The sequence below is a fragment of the Schistocerca americana genome, chromosome 1 (genome assembly GCF_021461395.2).
Source record: "Schistocerca americana isolate TAMUIC-IGC-003095 chromosome 1, iqSchAmer2.1, whole genome shotgun sequence".
Lineage (NCBI taxonomy): Eukaryota > Metazoa > Arthropoda > Insecta > Orthoptera > Acrididae > Schistocerca > Schistocerca americana.
This window is the reverse complement of record NC_060119.1, coordinates 1,002,102,507-1,002,129,016: the sequence shown is the minus strand read 5'-3', so window position 1 is coordinate 1,002,129,016 and position 26,510 is coordinate 1,002,102,507. Positions and strand designations below refer to the sequence as shown.

At 37.1% G+C, this 26,510-nt stretch overlaps 1 protein-coding gene across 1 annotated transcript in view; it reads right to left on the bottom strand.

The window, feature by feature from the left end:
- Positions 1-23,331, bottom strand: part of LOC124548715 (sodium leak channel non-selective protein) — a 436,855-nt gene extending 413,524 nt beyond the window's left edge. The window contains exons 1-2 of the mRNA XM_047125188.1: positions 23,246-23,331; positions 9,806-9,948 (exon numbers count right to left, since the gene is read on the bottom strand). The gene's annotated coding sequence lies outside the window, so the exon portion shown is untranslated. The remainder of the gene's footprint in view (positions 1-9,805; positions 9,949-23,245) is intronic.
- Positions 23,332-26,510: the final 3,179 nt, after the last annotated feature.

Here is a 26,510-nt window from a genome sequence, read left to right as displayed (position 1 = left end):
AATTGTAATAAGGAAGTTTGCTACTGGTTTCCAAGAAATAAGAGAAGTCTAAGACTAAGATTATGATCTAATAACAATAATTTCATGTGGTTCTATGACAGAAGCAAATCATTTGGTTGGACACCATTTCAGTGACTTGAGGGTCCCTAATCTACCCTATTTATCCAAGCAGGGAAAGGAGACCCACATGTTACTGTGGAATCTGATCCATGTGTCACTCCTGGCAACTCCCCATATTGTTGAGAGGTGAAGACTAGCAGGCTGAAAATTTCTGTGGGCTGACAGGGATTTGGCCCAGTGATCTCTCTGCTTCCATGCATGTGCTGCATCACTAGACCACAGGCCCGACCAAAATTTAATTGACAATGGACTGATGATATTAGAAAATACAGGAAACCCATGGAAAAGTTTACAAGAGGCCTTCACCTTGTAGCGAATGTCAAATGGCTGCTGCTGCTGCTGCTGCTGCTGATGATGATGATGAGGCTGATGATGTAAATGATTATGGTGACTTGTAATGAGTAAAAGTGGCCAGAAAGAAACAATGACTTCATGTTTTTTGAGCTGCATGATAGGTCTTGCAGTGAAATGAAGTCTCATTTAATTTCAGAATATGTAGAAAAACAGTAAACTCAGAAGGGACATAATCAAAGTCAGAAAAACATACAGTTCCACATTACAAAAACATACTGAATGTGCTCAATATACAAGTGCTACTTCTTCATCTCTTATGTTCTTATGCCACAGATTATAGCTCTACAATGGAATTCACTTTTAAGCTTTACTCCATTCTATATATAAGTCATTCTATTGTTATTCTGTTTCTCTCAGATTTTCTGACCCAGTTTATAAACATACCATTTCCTGAATGAATCTTTCACTCTGTAGTGAACAGAGCACAGTTTCAAAACTTCCTGTCAGATTAAAACTGTGAGCTGGACCGGGACACAAACACTAAATCTTGAAAATCGCATGAAATGCTTTTGATGGTTGTGTTATTCAGGCAATATGCATGACTTATCCTCAGAGTTACAATTCTACCAGTACTTGTCACCCATTTTTCAAACTTCACAGGAGCTTTCCTGCATATTTATCTCATCTAGCACTCATGGAAGAAATATCAACAGTGTAGTAAAGGATAGATTGCTACTTACCACAAAGAAGATATGTCCAGTTGCAGACAGGTACAATTAAAAGACACTCACAAGTAGCTTTTGGCCACAGCCTTCGGGCCTGAGATGCTGGAGATGGCAGTCATGTGTGCACGTGGTGTGCTTGCTTGCTTGCTTGTGTGTGTGTGTGTGTGTGTGTGTGTGTGTGTGTGTGTGTGTGTGAGAGAGAGAGAGAGAGAGAGAGAGAGAGAGAGAGAGAGAGAGAGAGAGACTGAAAGCTACATGTATCTTTTAATTGTGCCTGTCTGCAATAATTTGACGTGTCTTCTTTATGGCAAGTAGCAATCCGTCTTTTCCTACATTGTTGATATTCCTACCTGGAGTTTCTGTTGTTTGACTCATGGATGTTGCAGAAGAATGCCTACACGATGGTCTCCTGATTGCTTCCAGAATGAATCTTTCATTCCACAGCAAAGTGTATGCAATTTTGAAACATTCTGACACATTATAAACATGTCCCAGACCAGATAAGAGCAGTGCTTACAAATTCCAAAGTTTTGGTTTCATGTTCTGTTTAATCTGCTCTTTCAACACATCTCTTCTTATTACTGAACAGCAAATACTGGGAACAAACACAGTTTTTCAAAATTCCTACACCACAGAAGACATAGTAAATGATCCAGAATTGAAATCAAACACAATAACACGAATAACTTGGAAGTTGATATCCCCAGTGTACCAAAGCAGTTTATATCAGTCAATAAAGGCAAGTCCTCCAGTCAAGATTGTATACCAATTAGGTTTCTTTCAGAGTATGCTGATACAATAACTCCAAACTTCACACTGATGAAAGATCTATATCTAAAAACTGGGAAGGTGCACAAGCCACATCAATCCCAAGAAAGCTAACAGCAGTAATCTGTTGAATAACAGACCCTTATCGCAGACATCAATTTGCAGTAGCATTTTGGAACATATATTGTTCAAACATTATGAATTACCTTGAAGAAAATGATATATTGACAAATAGTCAGCATCGTCAGAAAATATGGTTCTTGTGAAACACAACTAGCTCTTTATTCGCAAGAAGTAATGAATGCTATTGACATATGGTCTAAAAATGATTTCACATTTCTAGATTTCTAGATGGCTTTTGGCACTGTTCCTCACAAGCAATTTCTAATCAGACTGCACATCTATGGAGTACTGTCTCAGTTGTGCAACTGGAGTCATAATTACCTGTCAGAAAGGTCGCAGTTTGTAGTTACTGATGGAAAGTCATTGAGTAAAGGATGATTGATATCTGGCATTCCTCAAGGAAGTGATATAGGCCCTCTGCTGTTACTAATCTATATAAACAATTTAGGAGACAATCTGAGCAGCCCTCTTAGATTGTTTTGCAGATGAACTGTCATTTACCATCTCATCAAGTCATAAGAAGATCAAAGCCAGCCAATTCCAAAATGATTTATACAAGACATCTGTACAGAGGGAAAAGTGGTAAATTGGCTCTAAATAATGACAAGTGTGAAGTCATCCACATGATTACTAAAAGAAATCTGCTGAATTTTGCTTACATGATAAATCACACAGACCTACAGCCTATCAATTCAATTAAATACTTAGGGTTTACAGTTATGAATAACTTAAAATTGGAATGATCACTGAGATAATGTTGCGCGAAAAGAGAACCAAAAAATGCATTTTATTGGCAGAACACTTACAAGATGCAACAGGTCTACTAACGAGACTGCCTACACTATACTTGTCCATCCCCTTCTAGAGTATTGGAAAGCAGTACGGGATCTGCATCAAATAGGATTAATGAAAGACGTCAAAAATGTTCACAGAAGGGCATCCCATTTTGTATTATTGTGAAACAGGGGAGAGAGTGTCATGGATATGATACACGAGTTGGGATGGCAATCATTAAAATAAAGGCGTTTTTCATTCTGGAAAGATCTCTTCATGAAATTTCAATCACCACATTTCTCCTCCAAATGCGAAAATATTTTGTTGGCACCCACCTACAGAAGGAGAAAAGATCATTGTCATAAAACAACAGAGATCAGAGCTCACATGGAAACATTTAAGTGTTCATTTTTCCAAGGCACTGTTCAAGATGTTCAAAAGCAGAAAGGTACAGAAACAGCTTGAAAGTGGTTCGATAAAACCTCTGCTAGGTGCTTTATTGTAGTTGCAGAATAGTCATGTAGGTGTAAATGTATGATGCTTTTTGTAGCTCCCTTTATTCAATTTCATTTAGTCTTTATCTGTCTTACCACTAGTCACCTTTCACCACAGATCTTACTGTTTGAGATAACTCTTGTGCATGATCAGATGATGTGCTTTATATGGACTAGTGCCAAACTTGATATTGCATTACGACTACTGCCAATCTTGATATTGCATTAAGAATAATTATTTTTGAATAAACTGTTTCATTATGCTGTTTACTATAGTAGACATTATTCTCTTAATAATTTTCCATACAATCAAATGTTGCTGTCATGTCTTACATTAACCTTATTCTCCTCGAAAATGGATATGAGAAACTCAATACTTTTAGTCTTACGGTAGCTCCTAATTGAAGAACTAAATAACAGCAAATAAATCATTCTGTCCCAATAAAAAGACAGTGTGTGATGTTATAATAATTAAAGATAATAAGGTACAGGCCTTGCTCATCAAACTCAAAGGTGGAATGCACATGAAAGAAAAGTAAGAGGCTCTATCTACCAACATAAAAGACTGAAGTCACAAATCAAGTGATGTTTTGAACTAAATGCCTTTCTTTAATAGGCTTGTTCTCATAGTGGAAGCAGGATGTTAGTACAGTTTCCAATTTTTCTCCCTCCACAATGCCCTGTCACTTTATTCACACTTTCCTCTCTGCTTCAGAGGCAGACATTTGGATTCAGAAACCTTAAGATTTAACAACTTTTTTTATTTGTTGCTGTTATGCTGCTGTCTCATTTTATGGGAATAATTAGAACTTTTATTTAATTTTAATAAAAATATTATTTTATTTTTGATTACTGTTTTGAAAAAATAAATGTCCTTTGCTTTCCCATTCCACATATGGATGGAGTGTACCCACTTGTCCTAAGAGATGATTATTTGTGTTTGTGTATGTGTATGTGTATTCTTTTAAGTCTCATTAAAAATAAAGGTACTCGGTGGGTTGCACAATTTCACAAACACATTTCTTCTTACTTCACAGTCATTCTCTACACGATATTTCAACTCCCGTTCTCAACCATAAAAAATGTTTCATGAGTATTCAAGCACAATGCGCAGTAATCAAAACCTATAATGTTGTATAATTTTCATCCTGCTTTGTATTTTTCATTGATATGTAAATTTAAAGTGACAAGCCTGAATTTTGAAAATATCTGAAGTCACATAGAAAAAGAATTTTATTGCCCGTTCAGTCAGAGTTATTCATCAATAGATTTAAAGCATTCTACTTATACTATATTCATCTCGGTGTGCTCTGTACACTAAAATAAGTGATTTTTCAATGCCAGTGAGTCAAATCATGTACCCACCTTGAATTTTCATTGGTTTAACATACAAACGCACACACAAACAGAGAAAAAGAAGATAATAAAATGTACATGCAGAAAGGGATTGAAGTGCAGAGGACTAGTGCAGATAATAAAACTTATGTTCATAAATATCATTTTGTATTACTATTCTGAAACACAGGACAACTGTTTAAATGCAGAGCCAAGCTCTGTGTATCAGCAGTTCTTTATTGCAGAAACTAAAATTTTGCAATAAAATGAAAAATCTGATAATGAGTGTCCTGAAACTCTCCTGATCCAAGCATTTGCATTCGTTAAGAACAAACACACACAGTTAACACTTATCCAGCTACTTGCCTGCTGCACAATTGCTATGAGACGTGAATACAGCTGTCAGCATATTTGTTGTGTGACAACTGCTATACTCTGCCTGCAACTTTCTCAGACACTATTTCATCAGCGAGAATGACTAGAACCTACAGTAACAAAAAGTATGTGAGAAGGGCACAAAATTATTTCCGAAAAAGACCAATGAATAAAAGTTCAGAGATATGCGAGACTTTTATAGTTGAGACAATACCTTTAAAGTTGAAGAAAAACTGTACAAACTAATTATGATGTTGCAGTTTTACTAGATGGGTACATTTCTTTTTTAACAATAATTGTAAATGTTGGTTTGTCCTGAGATACTGAAGCTCCAAAAAAAATTTTTTTTTCAAATGCTGCAAAGTTATTTTATGTTGTATGTATTTTTATACAGTACATTTGACATAAAAAAACTGCAACACATTTTACACTTTTAAATGCAGCAGACCTTTCCCTAGATGATTTACCCCCCTCCCTCCCCCCTACACACACACACACACACACACACACACACACACACACACACACACACACACAGACTACGCTGAAACTCTTACTCCTTTTACACTCAGTTCACTATCTAGCACCCTACCATTTCTAACTGAATCTTACTGTTCAAGTTTGCAGTTTGTTGAATTCTCGTCTTTAGTTCTGCTGTCTGTTAAGTAACTGAAGGGCCAGGATTCCCGTTTCCTGTTTGATTCAACAGCGGCTGAGAGCAAGACAAAAACTGAACAATCAAAACACAGATGTCAAACAATAAGGACGTAGCAATGGCATGCTGGGCATAATGATTGCAAACTGAGTGTGCCGCCAGGTTGTTAACTTCTAGCATAATGCATTTTCTGCCTCTGCAGCTAACAACGGAAATGGTGGAGGAAGATCACAGCTATAAAGTGAGAGCTCATCAGCCTCCCACTGGCAGTCTATCAGTGTACGTGTGTTGACAGTTCTTTCTCTTGTTGAAATATTAAGTATGTCAGTAAAATATTCTGGCAGCAATTTGCCCAAGAACTCCTCATATTTTTTATTAGCAGCATATACTCAACTGGAAATTAATATAAACTTTGTCTGATATCTTATGAAAAATGAACTTTTTTTTAACAAAAGTGAGAATTAGACATATGGGCCAACTCATATCGAACAGATCCATGGAAGTAAGTATTATTTTTTTTTTTTCTAAAATAAATTGTATCAAAACTATTGTTCTTAAATGTTGCATGGGGAAGGTGAGTTGAAGATCTGTTTTCCCCATTTAAGAGGAAATAATATTACACGCCTACATGGTGAAATGTTAAAACTGCTTTGAAAATAGAGGAGCAGATACAAAAGGCAGCATGGATATGTCATGAAATTGTGTTTGGTATTGGTTTAGTAACCCATCTTTTGTGAACACATGTGGGAGATATTTTAACAACTGTGTCTTGCATTGGTACTCAGAAAGCCAATAGTGAAGTTCTGATGTGCCAGTAATGAAGCCACACACAACCATGAACTAAAAACCTTTAATTATCAATTTATTTCTTATTAGCTTGTCGAATCAAATATTTCTGTCAAGTGACAATTCAATAATTTTAACATGCCACTGCATTTATACATAATACTTTTCACACAATAATTATTGATTCCGTATCCAAGAAGTGTGTTCAGAACCACCCCCTGCTCTCTCTCTCTCTCTCTCTCTCTCTCTCTCTCTCTCTCTCTCTCTCTCACACACACACACACACACACACACACACACACATGCACGCACACGCCTCCCCACTCCCTCCCCATGCACACACACATGGCTGCAGTCAATTGTGAAGGTAGGTACTCTCCCTGCAGCATATCCTTCAGTCCCGTATCCTCCCTGTCCTCAACCTTCATTAGTCCCCAGCCTCCACCTGCTTCTGCCCCTTCAGCCCTACACACTCATTCCACCATGCCAGCAGCAAACCTGCACAGTCCTTTCTCCTTCTGCTTTCTCCCCTGCCCCAAGCACAGCCTCCAGATGCTGCACCTTTCAGTCCATTACCTGCTCTACCCCGTCCCTGGTGCTCCCACAAGCAATGGTAGCATCGTCTCCCAGCCCTTCCCAGCTATCCCTCTCCCTTTCTGGTCCACACCTCTTCTGAACCCCCACTACCTACCCCACCCAAGATTGCTGCTCCCTCAGGCACAGTTGCAGTTGGATCTCTGTGCCTGGAAATGAAAGTGGCCGTGTGAGTATATGTGTGTGTGTGTGTGTGTGTGTGTGTGTGTGTGTGTGTGTGTGTGTGTGTTTTACACATGTGTGAAATGTGCATTTTGTATATTTCTGATGAAGGTCTTAGTCCCATAATTAAATAATGTCTAGCAGTCTTTATTCATTGCACTTGTCTGCCACTCAATGCCTTCTCTATGTGATGAGTAGCAATCTAGCCTTTTTATATTTTTGTTATTCCATCCTAAATTTTCCTTTGTTTAAACTGTATACTTCTCTTTATGTAAGTAGTGTTAAGATGACGACATCTCTGAGAAAATCAGCACTTAATGGAATCTGTGGGACCACTAAAACTCAATGAATTTTTTCTCAGTAACACGCTGCAGTCACAATTATAATTTATTTCTGTGTGGTCTAGCAGTTTATACTTACTTTTTATTTAAATCTAAATTTTTCAAAACTCTCTAGAACAGCTCTAAGCATGTGGGAGGTATCTGTAGGTGGGAGACTTCTTCCCCACACAACTTCTCTACAGGGTACAGAAATGCATTTTTGCCTCTCCTTCTAGTTTACCTGGTGGAACAGATACTCTAATGGCACCTGTAGGTTTATAATTATGAGATTATGAATATTAACAACTGCTTTCAAATCTATTTAATGCTCATCATTGTTGGATACCATATAATTGTGGACCTTTACTCCATACCAAAGACATCTTCACAGCCACCCAATTTATGAACACAGTTTCAAAAATAAAACACATTAAACAGTCCAGCAAGTACAATATCAATAGTGTTTCCTTGTTTTTCACTAATTTTCAGATGGTTCTAACCACATAGCTTTATAACCGCTGTTTGTTTTATTGCAACTACACAGCTTTTGAATTTCTGCAGTACATTGTCTGATCACAGTAAATCAAAAGCTAGAATTTATTATCTGAATGTAAAACACAGAACAAGGTATCTGTAAACATCAAATCATAACCTACAAGGGAAAAGGGCGTAAAATATATGCCACGTACTGCAGCACAATTACTGAAAGCATCTGCTACAAACTAACTATCAACACTTCTCCAAATGATGGGACACTGAAAAACATCTGACAAGAAAAGTATTACCATTTGACAAATAAACTGGAAAATGAGCTGTTAATGTAGTTCATAAATCATAAATTCTTCAACCAGAATGGTAAACTCTTTGCATAGGAGACTAGAAAAATATTCAAGCTTAGATGTATTTTAAATTTATAATGTTTTAAATTATTTCCTTTGTGACTTTTAGAACCTTTCTTATACAATTCATAAATGGGATTTGCATTTGAAGGGTTGAAATTTCCCTCTTATTGCAGTATTTGTCTCACACCCTTCAACAACGTTACTAGTGCGTTATGTGTTGTTTACTTTCTTAGGTGTTAGTATGTGGCAAAATATGAAAATGAAAATAAAGTGTTTCAAAAATATGTTGTTCACAGAGGGAGAGTCAGCTTCAGATTTGCTAGAGAGCTGCTGAACAATAATGTTAAAGAGTGATCAGCTCCTAAAATGCTGACCTACACATTATTGGTTAACTGACTGAATGTGTTGATTATATGGCTATTGCGCTCACGTAACTCATACCAGCTGATCACCTTTGCTTGAATAAGTATTCTAAGGGATCTGAAATACATGATAAAATTGTTGTAACAGTACCTTCAACACCAAACTAAAATGACTCATAAAAGATTTCTTGCAAATAGTACACAAAAAGTTGTTTAACAGAAGCAAGCTGAAGTCAATTATATTCAAGCAGATGCACTAAAATTAGAAGAAAATTCCAAATTTTATGCACTAATAATTCTGCAACTTGATGACAGGCCTTGAGTAAATAATGACTGACAGCTGCAAGAATCAGCTCATTTGAGTTATGTTGTACTATTAATGTGCCAACAACAAATCATCAAAGTGAATTTATACCTTGCACCTCCAGGCGAGATGTAAATTAACATCACCATGGAAGTCATGAAGATTTTAATACAGAAGGACAATATAAGATAGCAGAAAACAATACAGCAAAGACTAAAGTATAGAGCGATGATTCACAGACATATCTTTAAAATGGATCCAGTATTAACACTGATGCCATTGTGATAGAACCAGAAACCACGTGTATTAAAAGACTTTTTGGTTTGGCTACTTCATTTTTAATGTCAAATTGCTGACTTCCTTGTAACTAAAATACTGAATGTATGGAAACAAAATGACTTTATTCCATGACTTCATCAAAAACATCTGTTTTGTTTACATTTTTGAAAAATCTGAAATTTTAAAATAATGTTTCTACTGAAATGCCACAAAAAGCTGCACTAAGTCTAACTTTTCTGAAACAGCAAAAGTTTCTAGTCACAGATTAAAACATAAATGAATATCTGAAGCTTGCAGTAAGTGATTCTTACAACCAAATAATCTAGTACATTATAAGCTTACAAAAAAGTGGTAGAATACATTACACAAATCAAGTTTGAAAGTTATGGTACAATTCACAGCAAGTACATACTGCTTCATATATACAATTACCCTGCAGTGCCAACTACTTTAACAAAACATACATATGACCCCATACTTCATTTTGACTGACCTGGACTTACGACAGCTATTGGATGGAATAATAGCTGACGTGGAAAAGCCGATGTTGACGCCAACTTTAACAGTTCATTTCACAACAGGGCCAAATAAAAATTATCACTTTCTTCTGCAGGGTGTAGATGAGCCGGGTGTCACCTGTAAACAACAATCAATACATTGACGTTCTTCCTGATAACTTCACATGTGTTTCCACATATGTACATCACCACAATGAAATTGTTTTGAATGTACCTCTACTCAGTCACCGTTACCATTATTAAAAACCACAAGTTTCAGTTTCAAATGCTTCACTATGGAGAGTATGTTTGTATAAGGTTTCCCAGGAGCATTAAGACACATGAGACTCCTGCATACATATAACCTAGGTTGTGTGCCAAGATGTTTTTTGAAAAATCATATTTTCATCTGCAGTACCTAAATGTTTGGCCTAAAAATCACTGTCAACTGAAATAAAATCACTCCAGTTTCTACAAAGTCAAATTAAATGTGACCGCTGAACATGTCATTATGCACGCAACTAGGATGATTTATATCACAACAGTCTAGATGGTTAAATGAGGATTAAATATTGATTTTTGCCCATTGCTTATATACTGGTTGCACAAAAACTCCCTAGAATGTTAACAATGTTGTCTGTGTTACTGTCGATTTAAGATGTTCTCTAACTGCTGCTGTTATATTTCTTGTCATATTTATGTGTTTCTTTTTCTTTAATGGTATTGAAAATGCAAACTTCTCTCATGTAGCATAAATTACTTCTAATAAAAGGTTACAATTAAATCCTAAATGATTTTTGTCCATCTATATTGTAAATTGGTTTTTATTTTTTGAAATGAAACATATCTTGTGTGCTACTGAGCTTGAAAGAAGAAATATTCTCCAATGAAACTGCTGAATAGTTCCTGTCCATCTTCTACTGGGTAACAAATGCCATATATTTTTCTGTTTTCACTCACATCCTCCTAGACAGCAGTCCACATTTAATTATTTTTAAAAAAGCTTAAAACATCTGAGAATTACAACTGATGATCTCCTCACTATCGCTGTACAAAAACTATGATTTCACTGGTATCTTGGCTGTGACTCATAATCCTTCATAGTTGCTGCTTTCCATCTAAGCAACTACCTACCACAGTGACTGTGTGGGTGTTGCAATGTGCTGCATTGAAGCAGCCTAGATAGTGGTCATGCATTACAAAGACGGGGCCATGGAAAAGTGAATTATGGAAAATATAATTACCACACTGATACTTCTACTGGATGTTAAAGAAGGCAGCAGACTGAAAAATTTAGTTTCCACAAGATGAATGATTCAATTCATTTCTGATCTTTGCGGTAAACCGATACTGGTATTATTATGAAAGAAAGATGGGAACAGACTAACAGAGTGAGTTACAGGTAACACATTTGACTTAATTATTATTCCGATAATGAAATATAACCAATATTAAGAACCACTGTGTGAGCCCTTGTCACAAGCTGATGAGGAGGAAATATGGAGAGTACACAGGAAAACACAGATATTGATAACAAATGTGATGGGATATGGAAATTTAATGACAGCCAAAGCAGAGGGATAAACACCAGAGATAAATCAGGAAATACTCCAGCTTATGCAGGAAATAAGAAAATATGAAAATCCTAGGGGCACAACAGGGAGACAGCAGCATTGACAGCTTAGGACTTGAAATTAACAGGAAGCGCAAACAGGGTAAAGTGGAATAGACACGAGACACATGGAAAGCAACTTGGATAGAGTAGCAAGTAAAGGTGGTGTTCTATGAAGTATACCTGACAATCCTCTTTTAAGGGTAGATAGACTGGAAACAGTGTATCAAATGTCTAAATGATGGAGAACAACTATTCTGAGAGGATGAAGGTGATGTGGAACAAACAGTTCAACAAAGTGCTGAAAGAGCTGAGACAGCAGGACACGGGTAAGTAACTAAGCATTTCTAAAATCTGTTGGAGCTAACGAAACCAGGGTAGGCATTATCATCACATCTCCTAAGATAGTGTGAGCAGATAAAATTGGAAGCAATCACGCAATCAATCTGACATGTCACACTTTTGTTTAAAATAATGTACAAGACAGAAAGAACAGTTTTAGAGGTATTGCATGAAAATAAGTTCAGTTTCAGAAATGGAAAAGGCATCTGAGAAGTAATTTTAACTTAGTACTTGAAAATGTAAGGAAGAAAAAAGAAAATTCAGGATAAAATCAGACAATGGAAAATCTGGGCTGGATTAACAACATGAAAAGAACAGATTGCTACTTACCATATAGAGAGGGTGATGAGAGGCAAACAGGGATGTGGAAGAATGACCGCTAAATCAGTCTGCCACTCCATGCCTCCTGTATGTGATGAGTAGCAACTTATCCTTTCCATATTGTTGAAAACTGAAGATACTTTCACAATATTTGTGGGCCTAGAGAAAGCATTTAACCATGCAAAATTGAATAAGATGTTAACAATGCTGACAGAAGGGGAGTCAGAGAATGCACTGGAAGTACTAAATGTGGACGATTGAGAAAGATAAGTCACATTGAGAAAATCACACAGTTTATTAACTTACACATCAAAGAAGCAATGAAGTGAGAGAATTTCAGAAGAGGACTACAATTGCAATGAAAACAGACACCAATGTTAAGCTTTGCAGATGACGTACATCTTTTGGCCCAAAACAAGGAAAACTTAGAAGACTGTTGGATGGCAAGGACAGCATACATTGCATAGAATATCAACTAAAGATAAAAAAGTTACAAAATGGAAGGTTGGAGGATCTAATCTCCACTAGGTAATCCTGATTCAGATTTTCTAAGGTTTCCCAAAATTACCATATGTAAACACCAAGATGGTTTCTGTCCCACCACCGTTAAAACTAGACAGGTAAGTAAACAGTGATATCATGATTTGTCCAATGGTTTTGCAAAAGTGAGCACTGACCAAAATATCTGTCACACTACTTTGACCTTGATAATGGCCTCAATTTGCTGCAGAAGAGAGCCCATAAGTTTCTTCAAGATGCTTTGTCGAGTGGACACCAATCAGAGATTAAGAGCACTTGATTTTGCAAGCTAGTCACGGTGCAATATGACGCTTGTGTTTGTCAAACCAGGAATGTTTTCATGCAACACTTTGAACATAGATGTCACATTGGAAGAGAGGAGTGTTCAAAACACACTTGTCATTAAGATGTATAAGGAAGGGCAACACTGGTCATAAGGAACATTTAAATAATAATCACTGATAATTTTCTTTCTTGGCCTAAATGTAGCTGTTATACTGAACTTGACTTTATTGTTGTTGTTGTTATTCTTGATATCACTCATAGAATATTTGTTCAAAGCATAATTATATTTATATTTTGTATTCATAGTGTAGAATAATTACAAATAGATCTGGTTAGCTGTTACTGACGTGACAGAGGAATTCCAAAGTTTCAAACATATCTTCACAGGGCTAATAACTGGAGACTGAGGATGGCTGATTTCATTCATTCATCCATATACCATGGCCTATGGGCCCATTATACAAATAAACTTTAAAATGTGTCCAGAACGTGATTTTCATGCTGCAGAGGAGTGTGCACTGATATGAAACATCCTGGCAGATTAAAACTGTGTGCCGGATTAAGACGCAAACTTGGGACCTTTGCCTTTTGTGGACAAATGCTCTACCATCTGAGCTACCCAAGCATGACTTACGACCCGTCCTTACAGCTTCAATTCTGCCAGTACCAGTTTTTAAAAAAATGTGTTTTATGTACTCCTCCTTCTGAAGACATATATAAAAAAGAAGAACAAATGTTTCCTTGCTATGTGTATCAATACATTTAAAAAATTCATTGTCATATCTCTGCTATAGTCAAAACCTGTGTTGAGAAACAGCTATAGATGAATGTAATACAGTTAGTTAGTTAGTTACATGTTGCATGGACCATTTTGCTCAATACATCCTAATGATGTGGAATGAGTCACTTTACATTCACATCTCAAATTAATTTTAACACATCATTACATTCTGAACATTTCTGTGATGTTTATTGTTTCACAAAAAGAAAAAAAAGATATACAGATGTGAATTAAGTTATTTCTGCCCACCACCTTTTACACATTACAGTGATACGGTAATAAGGAGTTGTCAACGAGAAACTTTCTCAGTTTGCTATGAAATTTTACTTTGCTGTGTGTCAGACATTTTATATCACTGCGTAAGTGATACAAAATTTTGGTTGCATAATTGTGCACACATTTTTGTGCTAAATGTGGAGTAATAAATATCATTTTTCCTTCTGGCATTATAATTATGTACCTCATTTTTCTTTTTGAACTGTAGTGGATTCTTTACGGCAAACTTCACGAGTGGCTAAATATACAGTTAGCTAGAAACCAAATACTTTAAAAAAGGTATTATTTACTGTGTTATACTAAACAGTTTTTGTTTGCCTATTACTGTCTGATTAATACTTCTGAGTGACACCATATACGAGTTTTTGCAGAGATAATAGAATTGTGGTGAAACTTTTATGGCATAATCTGTATCACTTCAGGCATAGGGTTACCGTCATAGTCTCGGATGTTATTGAATTTAGCGTGTGTTAAAATGCAGGAGTAAGTAAGAAACACATATTTTCTTGTTTTCTCAAAAAATTCCTGCCCCGAGATAAAGGCCTCCAAAGATGACACTGCGAACACTGTTTTGAAGACGCAAATTTTGGAAATTTTTTTTAAATGCTGTATCTCTGTAACAGTTTTAGATATTTTGGTAGAGTTTTTTATTTGAAAGATAATTTCTGTATGATTACAATGGTATCCTCTGTTTGGACATATCTGTCAAAGTTATTTTACTGTTGTCTTTCGAATTTTTTTTATGATTTACAGAAAAAAAAAAATTATTTCAAAAATGCCAATGCAGAAAACTTAGATTTTTTTCTATTGATTAGTACCATGTAGTATTATATTCTCAGTAAAGGAGAGCTTCCATTTTTAAGTTGGACTGGTTTCATTTTTAAAAAATCATTTTTTTTAACTTTCAACTGTCTTCACTGAAGCTGTTTCTCACTAATTTTTTTGTTACAAGGTTTGTTTCTATTGTCTTTGTTGCAGTTATTTCTGATCACTTTCTTTGTTGCAGTTTTTTTTTCACTTTAAGTGTTGTTACACTTTGTTGTAGTTTGTCAGTTTCTTTGTCATGGCTGTTCACTGCAAGTTTCTGTATTGTAGTTGTTCTGTGCTAATTTGTTTACTGAAGAGGCTCCTAAGAAATATGAGATCATCCAGTGAGTTCTCTGTTTCCATGAGGAATTTGCCAGTTGACACAGTTACAGTGTGTTTTGTGAAAAGGACTGTTTGAAATGTCTTCTGACTGGGGCCACAGGAGAGTGAAGTGTGCTGACTATTTGCTTACCCTTAAAAAAGTTATATATAAGACAAACAAAAACAGACTTTGTTAAGTTTGGAAATAAGTGTTCTCATTTGAAGACTCTGTTTCAAAGTGAAGATGTTTCCAGTGACGACTTTTTGTGTTCTAAATGTACTGACAGAATAACAACAATGACAGTATCTGAACAAGATGAAGCCTCCCATGATCCAGATTTTGTATCAACAGAAGAAGAATTAAATATCCTGAATCAGTCAACCACATAGGTAGGTGTTAGACCTGTTAAGAAACCGTGGTCAGTGAAGTTGAGTCATAAGCTCTACGCATCAAGAAAGTGCAGAGAAATTACTATTAGCTATGGACGAATACACTACAGCAAAACTGACCACACTCCTCAAAATAGAAATTCCATCTTCAGAAGAAAATGAACCAAAGAACTCTTGCCAGCAATTTTTTACAAATATCAATTCAGCTGTTGAATATTTTGCATCCTACAGTGAAAAAGTGCAAGTTTTAACTATTATTCCACAGACATTTTCAAAGAAAACAATTTTGAACCACATTCCATCAGTAGCAAAGTACTTGGTAGACAAATCAAGAAATTTGAGGTCTGTAAAAGGAGTCTTTGGAAGATCGGATCCCTATTATGGTCATCCTATAGAAGCAGCTCAAGTTCAAATAGTGCAGTCATTTTATCTGGAAGATAAATGGGACTGTTCTCGTCAGAGTGCCAACTAAAAAAGACACTATAACTGTAACAGTTGAAGGTAAAAAAGTTGTGCAAGTGAAGAGGTACACGACTCGCAGTATTAAAAAAACTTTTCTTATTTATAAGAGCAACTATACAACTTCACATATTGGAAGATCAAAATTTTATGTGCTACAACCTAAGTGGGTAGCTCCACATCCACCTAGACATTTTATGTCTGTTTAGGTGTTTACTGCGTGAATTTTGAACTTTGTGTGGTAACTTTGAAGAACTTATTGGAGCACATGACATAGACACCTTGGTTGGGCATGTGAAGTCATTAGTAGTCTGTGACGTAAGGCGAGAGACTTGTTTCTTTCAAGAATGTGGTGACTGCCCTGGAAAAGGAGGGCTGTCTCAACAGACACTTGGCTTGGAAGACATAGCAGATAACGCTGCAGAAATTATGTATGTGACATGAGAGGAAAGTAAACTAATTAAGAAAACAGTTGCCTTTGACAGTTTCATTGATCAACTTGGTAAATAGCCAGTGAAAGCAGTCACACACCAGCATCTGAAGAAATTGCAACAACACATCAAATAAGTGAAAGGGTGTGAAGAGGTTGAAGAACTATGTTTGGTGCTTCACTGTGATTTTGCTGAGAACTGGACTGTAATTTCTCCGCAAGAAGTACAAGGGTATCATTGGAGCAATGACCATGTTTCAATTTTTACAGGAGTGACATATTTTCAAAACGTGATCACAAGTTTGTAGTTATAAGTGATGGCACAGGACATGACTTAGCACATGCTTTGCTGGCAATGCGCAAAATTCTTCAACTGCAAACAGGGGCAGAGAAGATCATCATTATTTCTGATGGTGCTCCTAGTCATTTTAAAAATAGTTACCAGCTGTTTGAATGGAGTAAGTTGCTTGTGCCAACTGATTGGGTATACTGTGCTAGTGGTTACGGGAAGGGGCCTTGTGATGGTGTAGGAGGCCTCCTGAAGCACCATGCCACAAAACATAATCTTTCCGGACCAGATACAGCTGTGATTCAGAATGCTCGGGATTTTACGAGACACGTGAAATCTTACACATCTACAGGCCTCATTCTTTTGTCCAAAGAGGAAATCGAAGAATTCCATGAGCAGAAAAAAGAAGAATGGTCGAAACAAACTACTACTGTGAAAGGAATTCAGAAGACACATTTCTGGACTCAAAGTAAAGGGCAAACTCATATTGCACACACTTTAAAGAGCAAGAAAGAAAAAATTTTCTTCGTTCAGCTAACACCTCTGAAACATCAGGATAGTATTCAGATTCACAAACTGAGACCGGGGATATATATGTGTGTGTGTGTGTGTGTGTGTGTGTGTGTGTGTGTGTGTGTGTGACTGGTGGATTGCAAAGATTATAGACACCAGTTATGAGTTCAACAAAATTGTGGTCAACTTTACGCTGCCACATGGACCAGCTGCTGGATATAGGTTTCCCGCTGAAAGACAGCAGCAACACCATCAGTGCTCACTTCCTGTTCACAATGTTCTGAAGACTGTTAAGAGCTCCAGTTCCTATTGGTTCAATGGGAAGGTATCACACTATATCATAGGAAGATATTGAAGCAATGAAACACATTTTTAGTTCATTGACTAGCTAATTTCAGTAAAAAACAGAGTGCACAGAATGAGTCTCTTACTCATCTTTCAAAACTAATATTAGGCTATGTTAAATAAGGCTAGGTTTTGATTTTTATGAGCCTGTTATGTGATAATATGATAATAAAACAGGTTTCATGTATGTCAAAAATTTCAATTGTTTATAAAACCTGTTCAACCTAAAAAGTGGAAGCTCTCCTTTGCAGGGAATGTAGAACTATATGGTACTAATCAACAGAAAAAAATCAAAATTTCATGGATTGGCATTCCTGAAAAAAAAAAAATGTTTCCATAAATTATAAAAAAAGTTCAAACACTATAGTAAAAGAACTTTGACAGATAAGTCCAGATGGAGGATTTCTTTGTAATCATAAAGCAATTATCTTTGAAATAAAAAAAAAACTGGAACTGTTCCAGAGATACAGCATTTTAAATTTTTTTCCAGAATATGCATCTTCAAAATGGTATGCACAGTGTCATCTTTGGAGAGCTGTACCTCAGAGCAGAATTTTCTTTTTTTAGAGAAAATAAAATAATACATGTTCCTTTCTTAGTGCTTCATTTTAATATCTGCTAAATTCAATACCATCCAATACTATGAAGGTAAGACTTTTCCTAGCCTGTCTGAATTGATATAGACTATGCCTAAGATATTATCAGATAAAGCTTGTGCAATATGTGTAAAGTGGACTGCATTATTATAAATTGTGTTTAAAATATGAAATACAAAGCTAATTTTTCTAGATTATTTATGATACTAACTGATCTGGTAAATAAATAATACCTTCCTAAAGTAAAATCATTCACATTTTTTGCAATGAGACATAACAAATGCCCGCATCTCGTGGTCGCGCGGTAGCATTCTCGCTTCCCACGCCCGGGTTCGATTCCCGGCGGGGTCAGGGATTTTCTCTGCCTCGTGATGGCTGGGTGTTGTGTGCTGTCCTTAGGTTAGTTAGGTTTAAGTAGTTCTAAGTTCTAGGGGACTGATGACCATCGATGTTAAGTCCCATAGTGCTCAGAACCATTTGAACATAACAAATTGTCATACTGATTGCGTTGTGTCTGTATGTGCACATGTTGAGAGTATTTGTAAGTCTGCCAGATATAGTTTCTACAACATGGCACAGCTCCCAAAAGGGGTAGAAAGTATTTCTCCTTTGAATGCTGTATTGAGAGTACTCTATGAAATGGGCCACTCAAGTGAAATCTGAGCTACAATTAATTCTGGAGTTCTGGCAGAAGTGTATAGCATCTTCCAATTGTGACTATGTTTCTATTCTCTTAAAATGTCTCAAATAGGCTGCTAAAAAACTGTCATGACCTGCTCATTTCTCTACCTGTCTACGAGAATATGCAAGGTAGTGAAAATATTCTTAATAACAAATCTGAAATATAATTTCCCTTCACAATTCATTCTTCTTCAAGGAAAAGGGCATAAGTTCAGAAAAAGAGATAATATTACTCTCTTACAAAGAATAAAGAAGACTTTATTTGAGAAAAAGTTTGTAAACCTACACCTAACAGCTGGAGACCTGAAACAGTTACTGCTAGCTACTGCAAAAAAGATTACAGTAAGCCTATTATAAGGCATAACACACAGTATGGGATTTGTGTCTACGCCTGTTGACAACTGTTAATATTAAGTTTTCTTATAACTTTATTTGGCTGTAGTTTCATCGGTACAATAGACTCCATGTGGCATATGAATAATGTAGAACTATTTTTAATTGAATTATGTAATGTGTAATGATGCTAAGAATTCTGACACATTTACACAGCACATTCAATCATCTGAGAACTAAAAGAAGTGTATTAACAATATCTAAAGAGAAAGATACATTTGTATCTTGTATGGTATATTAGTAAAGTAAAGTTGCATGCCCTCAGGAAAAATTACGGCTGTAGTTTCCCCTTGTTTTCAGCCATTCGCAGTACCAGCACAGCAAGGCCGTTTTGGTTAGTGTTACAAGGTCGGATCAGTCAATCATCCAAACTGTTGCCCCTGCAACTACTGAAAAGGCTGCTGCCCCATTTCAGGAACCACATGTTAGTCTGGCCTCTCAACAGATACCCCTCCGTTGTGGTTGCACCTACGGTACAGCTATTTGTATCGCTGAGGCACGCAAGCTTCCCCACCAACGGCAAGTTCCATGGTTCAGGTTGTGATTCTATCAGAGACAGCAAAGGACTTAGAAGAGCAGTTGAACGGAATGGACAGTATCTTGAAAGGAGGAAATAAGATGAACATCAACAAAAGCAAAACGGAGATAGTGGAATGTAGTTGAATTAAGTCGGGTTATGCTGAGGGAATCAGATTAGGAAATGAGACACTTAAAGCAGTAAACGAGTTTTGCTATTTGGGGAGCAAAATAACTGATGATGGTCGAAGTAGAGAGGATATAAAATGTAGACTGGCAATGGCAAGGAAAGCTTTTATGAAGAAGAGAAATCTTTTAACATCGAGTATCTATTTAAGTGTCAGGAAGTCCTTTCTGAAAGTATTTGTGTGGAGTGTAGCCATGTATGGAAGTGAAACATGGACGATAAACAGTTTGGACAAGAAGAGAATAGAAGCTTTCGAAATGTGGTGCTACAGAAGAATGCTGAAGATTGGATGGGTAGATCACATAACTAAGAGGAGGTATTGAATAGAATTGGGGAGAAGAGAAATTTGTGGCACAACTTGACTAGAAGAAGGGATCGGTTCGTAGGACATGTTCTGAGGCATCAAGGGGATCACCAATTTAGTATTTGAGGGCAGCGTGGAGGGTAAAAATCATAAAGGCAGACCAAGAGATGAATACACTAAGCAGATCCAGAAGGATGTAGGTTGCAGTAGGTACTGGGAGATGAAGAAGCTTGCGCAGGATAGAGTAGCATGGAGAGCTGCATCAAACCAGTCTCTGGACTGAAGACCACTACAACAACATGGTATTTTAGTTGTTATTTCTTTCTTTTGTGATACTTTGTCTTTAGACAGGGATTTGAGTACTTAGTTCTGTTTGTAGTACCTATATATGTTGTGACTCTCCACTTACTACTGGATTTTACATTTGTTCGGATCATTAACTGAAGCATTCCACACAAACTGTTAACTCTGACCATGGATGTTGTCGAGATGGCAGACATAAACGACTTCTCACAATCAAATGTGCATTCATCAGCTTCATCACCTCATAACCAAACTGCATGTTTCAATCAAACCTAGACTACAACGAAACACAGACGTTGGGCTACACTGCTACTCAGTTTGGTGCCACAACCTACATTCCAAACGGTAATGTACAGGCAAAACAAATAACATCATTGATCTGTTTTCTTTCATATGTCACATGCCACAACATCATTATAACATAGGTCAAAGACAATGTCCAATATTGGTAGGTTTAAGGAACTCTTCTATGTATGAGAAGTGGCTGCATCAAAACTCCAGTCAGTAACACCTTTATTACATAGAACACACTGGTAGTGCCATCAGACTTCAAATATAACTCTGCATTTTTTTATGAATACATTTCTTGAAACTATGAATGTGTAAACAACTGAATGATGTGTCTTGCAGAATAATGCTAGATGGTCACCACTGTCATTACCACAGATGGACTTGCACAATATTTGGAATTAAATAATTTTTTTTCAGCTCAATTTCTGTAGGCTAAATATTAAATACTTCAGTAGATAAGTGTGCGAGTACAAATTAGAAAGTCCAAGGTTCAATCCACGTTTTGTCCCCTGGACTTTTTCTGTCACTGAACACTTCTGGTAATGATTTCTTAATGTGAAAGATGCAAAGTTACACCATGTTTTGGGGTCCATATTACACTATAGTTTCCCCTGTAACTAAGTTGGCTCAAAGATCAAAAGAAAGCAAGGCATACTGCCTACGATGAGAACATTCCTAATAAAGCACTGTGATATTCTAGATCTACAGTCATAATATGCAAACTACTTTTTAATGCATGACATACATTCAGCATTGTAACACATTAGTTGCAATTCTATATGGAGTGCAAGAAGAATGGTTGCTTAAATATCTCTGTGTGAATTGTAATTAGACTAATCTTGTCTTTGTGTTCACCATAGGAGCAATACATATGGGGCTGTAGATTATCTCTAGACTCTTCACTTCATAAACTTCATATTATGCTTTTGCTTGATTGTTGGCCTGTATCTTGAAGTGTCTGCCAATTCAAATATTTCAGCATTTCTGCAACTTTCTCCTGAGAGCCAAGAATGTGATCATTTGTGTTGTTCTTGTGACTGACATATTGCAGTGGCAGAGAAGTGTGTTGTCAGCAAGCAGCGAGCATCACTTCATTAGGTGCTGCACATACCTACAAAACAGGCAATGCGGCATGCATGTGATGCTTGTGAAAGAACTGCGATTGGATGGTGTCTGGCCCCTACCACTCGATGTGCTGAAGCATCAGTCACAAAGTGATTCTAATAATAGTATAGAATATGTTCAGTGTCCCCTTTTAGTCCTACGTGGTACAAGGCCACACACACTTGAGGAATAATCTGAGTTGGGACACAATCCATTTGCTGCTGGTCACTGCATTTTTCTGGTACCTTGCCAATAAATCGAAGTGAAGCCAAACATCCAAGCTGAGGAAACAGTCATGTTTCGAGCTCTCCATAATTGGAAAGTATTTCCAATTATGGGTTCTATTATATCAAAATTCCAGTTACTTGAGTTTAACTATTTCTCATTGAAAAATAGTTTGTTTACATTGGTACGGATGTGACACATTATTACATTTAAACATTTTTCCATTCAGTACAGGTTTATTTTCATGTTTAGATGGCAGTACTGAAGATAAAGTCCCTAAAACATATCTAACAAGTTGTATACTCCGGATTAAACTACTCAAGAAAGCTACACCTAGGAAGAAAGAGTAATTTGAGTGTGCAGGAACATAAGAGAGGAGGAAAATAGACACAAAATTGGTGTAGAAAAACAGTAGGATCATTATTTGAGGCGCTTTTTGGTAGATAAAACTGAAATCTACAGCTTCAGTACCTTACCACAACAGGAAGTCTGTAAACATAAATGTACTCATATATGAATATTGTAATCCGCAAGATAATTGACTAACTGCTGAATTTATGAAAATAGCTGGAGACAATTGAAAGTATTTAGAGTTACTGGCATCAAAGGTATTTAATACTAATACAATGCCGGATGATTACCAGTAAGCAACTGACAATAATGGTGCAAACATGGTACAAAGCACTGAAGGGTACCTTGGAACTAAGTTAGTAAAAACGGTCGGAATCAGATTATATACACCGTTTTTCCGGACTTACTGAGAATTTAAATCGAAGCAGATGGTGGTTAATGTTGTTTGCTGACGTGTCCTTATCTGATACGTGTCATTACACTTAACAATGGCAAGTTTATAAGCACCACGTATATTGCGAAAAATGCGCAGATTGGGGTACACCTGAAGTTATTCTAGAAAAGAGAAGTGTAAGAAGCAAAGAGTGGATTAAATTAACAATTAATAATACAATCGAAAAGCGCGGACAAAACATCATAAACTTGCAGAACCAACACTTTCAGCTAATCTATATACTGATATCCAGTAAGTCACAGGCTACATCTTCAGTTTTACAATTCTCTACTAACAATGCGAAAAATATCTTTCTTTTAAGCCAACTAATTGATTCATGCATTACAAACAAATGCTTTTACTTCGGACAAACACCGGCGACTTCACTTTGTTTATTTACTATCTGGCTTGACAGTTCCCATTTTGCTTGTGCCCATGTCAAAGCACTTCGTCTACACATATAATCCACACTTCGTTCGGCAAGGGCAAAGATGACTCTTCGAGTTCACTACCAAATGCGTATCGGGTCAGAACGACAGCTCGCCCTGATTGGATTGTTGTTTTCTGCAGTATGTATTGGAGCTTTTACACAACGTCGCATCGCTCAGCCCCACACTGAATCACAATTGTTTTTAGAAACGGGAGCGTCTGTAGCGCAATAAATTGCAGCAACAAAAAGAAGAAGACACCTCATCTGTCTTTTCGTTGGTTTCCTAAGGACTTGAGAGGTATATACCATCATGTTATTAAAGTGCATCGTCGGGATTCGATTGCAGACTACGCATGTGTTAATGATTAATGTTTCGTTTTAGGAGCAGAAAATGGCTAATGAATAGCGGACGAGAAGATCTTACTAAAAAAGATCCTGTTTACCTTTTTATATAATGTTAAGTTTTGTTTGCTGCACTTCAAATAAAACCAGTTCATGAATGCAGACAATAATAAACTCGTGTGGAATGCGGAACTCATACTGTTTGACGTCCTAAATAAACCACCTCAGCTGACGATGAGAAGGAAACTGCTACAAAAAGTTCTGCAATTCGTCTAAAGCTGTAAAATAGTCCTATGGCACAGAAGCAGCCATTTCTACTCTTTATATCTCAGTGCTAGGTACATCTGTGTCGTCAACACAGACCTGCTTTGACGATGAAGTGGTTAGATTAAGTGCAACTGATTGTGTCTTGCAAAAGCGTGTGAAGTATGAGGATGTGCAGATCGCTAGACTTCATACAAAAACATGGAAAGTGGCTATCATTTTAAGTAAAAGCTGCATAAGGACCAAGTGAAGAAGAACAGTCAAATTTTGAAGACTATAGGATCCAGATATTTGAAAACAGACGTCCTTGACTCGTTGTTAAGCCAGATTAGCATGCCACTGAAGGAGAAATGTGCTGAAGATGGAAAGACGAAAATAAGCTGTTTGCTCTAAATTTATTATATTACAACCCTCTCAGGCACACAGGTTTTGTCAGAATGTTTTATGCTTCCATCGCTGTGTACATTACAAAGGTATGTGGAAGGCACACAAATAAAATGGGGGTAAGTGACAAATTCCAGCTTTTAAAGTACACCGATAAACTAGTGAATATGTCACTGGATGAAATGTGTCTAATGACAAAGTAAACATATGACAGCATTTCTAACACTGTTATTAGCTTTGAAAACTTGGAATTTACATACACTGCATATTTCTCCCACTATTTGGCTGTTGTTTGGCGCACTTAGAATAATATAAAGATGAAGGTCGTACTTGTGGCAACGGGGGACAAGGGCTAAAACACAGTACTCCTACAGAACGACAAATGGCGTGTCGATCCATTTTGCGTGTAGAGGTACATGACTGAGCTTCTTATGTGTGAATCTATGTTTTTCTATTCCTTTGACATAAACGTGGTAAGCTGCAGTTATATCCAATTTCACAAGTGTGTTTTCATGGATGTGTTGCAGCTTGCCACTGGATTCATGATTTTTATCCCAACTTGTGCATATTTTAGAATCATTTTTAGAAACATCTACGTCTTCTGATATTACAAAAACTCTGTGAGGCAAGAAAATAATTCAAATATTTCGTAAATCACGTATGAAGAGGATGCAAAACAAACACTTTGCTTACGATGCATCTGACATTCTCCTTTCTCGCCGTTTGGAGCGCTAGTGTCGCACAAGCTGTCAAACGGTGACAACTTTTACAGCAGTGATGTCGCGACTGTTTTATCAGCCTGTGGTGTTGCTGTCAAATAACTGACCAGACTTGCAGAATGGGCTTGTAATTACTCACTTTGACCACAGACTACTCTACACAAGCTGAAGCATTCAATATGGCAACACCACACAGCTGTCAAACAGACGACCGGACTTGTAGAATGGACATCTTATTTTACGTTAAAACAACAAAGCAGTTTTACTCTCTAATACATGCAGGTGTGGGTTAACACTTGTACAAAAGAGCAACTCGCCGATATCTTACCACTTAAATATCCGCAAATTCAATTTTAACATTTGTCGAAAATTATGAAACACGAAAGCGGAAAATTGTGTACAATGCAGAAGTTAAGTATTGTATGTAACAGGATGTGTCCTGTGCTCATACATAAACGTTATGCTACTATAGCGTCTCACACTTTGCTACCCTTGTTAGTAAGGGTGTCGGTAGGCAATGCACCCACAAGAAAGTTCTTTCACCTCTAGACGAGTGTCTAATTGCTCGTTCTGCCTACAAGCACGTCCAACTGAAAGTTGGTCGCCAAATTTGAGGCGAAATCGACAAGTGATGAGCTTGATGTGATATGGAGCTGATTTGTGTCTAGTTTACGGGATGTTGGAGGAGCCAGCAATATCAAGACATACGGTTTGCTTGCCTCCGTTTTAGCCCAATAACCCAGTCTTGTGGTTTGCACAGGTGGAAGCAAATTTCTTCTACACCAGAGTAACTGCTGATGCCTCGAAGTTCGCCCTTATAATCAACCAATTGGACCACCACTCTGTGGCTGAGGTGCAAAACGCCATCACTGCGACTCAGCAGGCGAGTTCCTATGAGAAGCTCAAGGTGGAAGTGCTACGGAGAGTCGCTGCCTCACAGGAAGGTAGAATATGCCAAATTTTTTTTACAAGAGGATAATATAGATAATAAGCCATTACAATATGTAACATATCTATGCAGCAAGATAGATACAATCACCATACTGGCCATCTCATTGCACACTCCGTGGATCAGTGGACTACCACCACAGGTAAAGACAATAGCAGCATCTCAAACAAACACGTCACTGGACGCTGTGGCAGAATTTGAGACCGTATACAGCAAGCCATCAGCTCGGCCTAGATTAGACCAGTTGCAGCACAGTGCAGCAGTATGATGGCCACAGTGACAGTAGTGTGCAGCAATTCCAACTTGCTCGCAGTGAAGGTGGAAATGTTGTGCTTACAGGTTGGCATGCTTTTGTCACAAGGCGGCAATGGAAACACAGACATTCAAGGAGTCAGTCTGCTAACAATGCTATGACTTCTCAGGGTGAGCAACTTGTGTGTTGGTATCACCAGAGATTCGGCACAAAAATGTATGGCACCATGCTTTCATTCAAATGCCGGCGATGGTCAGCCACAGATGCAACCGACTGTCCATCATCA